The sequence below is a fragment of the Protomyctophum bolini genome (assembly GCF_963924005.1).
Source record: "Protomyctophum bolini genome assembly, chromosome: 19".
NCBI classification, from domain to species: domain Eukaryota; kingdom Metazoa; phylum Chordata; class Actinopteri; order Myctophiformes; family Myctophidae; genus Protomyctophum; species Protomyctophum bolini.
The window spans coordinates 14,659,402-14,662,288 of NC_137880.1; the positions used below are offsets into that span (position 1 = coordinate 14,659,402).

The following is a 2,887-nucleotide window of genomic DNA, read 5'->3' on the forward strand; positions in this document are numbered from 1 at the left end:
CCACAAATATCTCCACGTTATGTAAAATTACACACACACACACACACACACACACACACACACACACACACACACACGATTATGAAAACTTTGTGTTAACTACTTTTCTGTGTTCACTATATTTTGTTGATCTATTATGTTTTGGGCATGATAACAACATGCATGGGTCTAATCAACCTCACCATAGGTTCTCACCCAAAGACGGCGAAATACCGAGAAGCGTCTGACTGCAGGGCAGGTTGATCGATCAAGAAGTCTCTGCGAGGGGGGAGGGCATTGATCAGGAAGTACTGCAAGGGTGGGGGCGGTCCATGGGAGCTTGTTGTTGTCCGCATGCCATGTCCGCTTATTATAAGCGACTTGTATTATTATCGTTATTTGTATTATTATTAATATTATTATTAATTTAATATGCTGCTATGCTTCTAGCTCTGCTATTTTCAAACAGTTGATGAACATTATATTTAAATGAGCTAATCTGTTGCAATTTGTTGAGTGGCTTCTTTTCAACATTTCTGTTGCAAAATCTGGCACCACTTACACTATTGGGTTACTTATATTACAGCCCGTTTGCTGCAGTTCTTTCCACTTTCCAGACTCTTCTCGTTCTTCCTCCGCAAGGTACGTAAACCAGCAAGACAATATTAATATTATAAGTATAACTTAATATAAATGTAAACGTTCTGCAGTGCAAACTATAGCCTTATGAACAGGAGTTAATGAGTTTGTTTTTCTTTTCTTTCTTGCCTGCTCGAGTAGCTTAGCCTCTTAGCTAAATACCGGACAGATACAAAGGATACACCGGTAGCTAACACTCGAGTAATAACACAACAAGCAATATTCCGATTCTAACTTATGAAGCTAAACTACCATTAATGCACCTAGCGTTAGGAGTTAAACGGGTTCGTTTTCCCCCTTATATTCTGTTTTTGTAACATGCACTTGCATTATTTTGTTAGCTGTTATGTTCCATGAAATTAGTTAATGACACAGGAAAACTCTTCACATAGAGCATGTCTGACATAAATATGAAATAATTTCTTAAACATGTAGCCAAAGTGTTAGGTTATTCATTAGCAGCAGCTAGCATGGCTGCATACAACATGCATCCCTGCTTCTGGTGACATATTATTTTAATTTGTGAGGTCTGTTAAATGATGGATCATTTTTATTAGTTTAATACTTAAAAAAAAAGATTACTGTTATTGTTACAGCATAGGCAAATTGACAGATCTATGGACTTAATGCCTGTCTACAGATGTAGATTATCTGCTCTGCAAATTCAGTGTAATTGTTAAAATTGTCTTGTTTATTTTTATTAACAGATGCATCGTTCCATATTGACCACCAATGAGTCTGTACAGCTCAAACAATGTACAACCTGCTGTACACTGTACCACTGCTCATATTAAAACTGCAATCGCTTTTGAAGGTATGTATAAGCTTGTTTTTTATTTTTAGGATGTATGTCTGGATGTACTGTAGAGAGGAGGCATTTTCATTATCTTTCAAATTGACATTGGGACTTATTCAGACTGTTGGCCTTGGCCAGGCAGGGTGTGTTATTCATGCACTCATTTCACCCAGGTTCCATCTCTGCAACGCATGCAATTTGTGTGTTCAGTCAGTGAGTCAGTCTAGTGACTGCCAGTGGTCTATGAAGGATGGATCTCCCCTTAAGTACATTTGAAATGTAAGAATGAGTTGGTGCTGTGTGTGTATATTATATACTGTATATTAATTTGTCATATTGTATGTCTCCCCTCCCTCTAGATCTGCGCATCATTAGATGCTGTCTTAACTGCAGATCAGATACATCTCAGGCACACTATCATTGTCCCTGCGGTGTAAGAACACCCTTTTAAGGGCTGATGCGATGAGAAAACACCTGCCGAAGTGCAAACTCTATTCAGGTCAGCTGTCCAGCCCTCCTCAGTCTGCCAGCCCTGCGATGCACAGTGGTCAGTCTGCCAGCCCCGCGATGCACAGTGTTCAGGCGCCCAGCCCTTCTGAGCCCTCTACCCATTCCAGATGCCCGTACTGCTCTGCTTGGCTGCAGAGTGCATCCAAGCAAATGTACACAATGTTAAGGATGTTTACTTTGTAAAATGCTTTATCTGGGCTGAATTTGTTCTTTTGCCCACCTCTGGTGTATTATCAAACATTTGCAATGTGACTGTGTGGTAAACCCTTAATATAAACATAGATAACGTGGTTGTAATTGATACACATTCATTTGATTACAAAGTTGTATTCTTTAAGCAATAAAGAAAAGGATAAAAGGTTTTCACTATGTTGTGGCTCTATTGTTGTTTCCAAACACATGCAGTGTTGCAGGCTTTCTGCTTGTTTTATTGAATTGCCACTTCTCCCAGGTCCATGTACTGCTCTGGAAGTCCATGTTGGTACCTCGCAGGTGGGTGGAGGCTGCTATGACACGTGTAATATGATACCATGAACTATAAGTGTAATAGTATAGTGTAGTGTAACGGTGTAGTAAGTGTTTATGAAGATGTAGAAACCATTTAGACGTTACTTTGAATCACAAAATATGTATTGTATACAGAGTTTCCATAATTGTGCCCACAGATTAAAGCACTGTCACACTATTCATTGGTTTATACAAGTGTTATAGTCTGACATCCAGGAGTGATCAAATGTGATAGCAGTTGCCAGTTTCAGAAGAGAAGCAGAGTGAGTATACATACTGTTTTGGGGTAATAGTCTGAATATGCAAAACCACAATACCACAGTGTCGTAGGGTTAGTGGGTTATAGCCGGGTTTTAATAGGTAACAATTATTGAAAATAAAAAAATGTTATAATATACTGTACCACCATGTACCATAGATGGACATGACCAACATAATACACCAACAGACAGCCGG

At 39.1% G+C, this 2,887-nt stretch overlaps 1 long non-coding RNA gene across 1 annotated transcript; it reads left to right on the top strand.

Annotated features, from left to right (window-relative positions):
* Positions 1-486: 486 nt before the first annotated feature.
* On the top strand, positions 487-2,157 carry LOC308334220. Its single transcript, XR_013965862.1, has 3 exons — positions 487-621; positions 1,326-1,432; positions 1,774-2,157. It is a non-coding gene; the product is annotated as an uncharacterized lncRNA (long non-coding RNA).
* Positions 2,158-2,887: the final 730 nt, after the last annotated feature.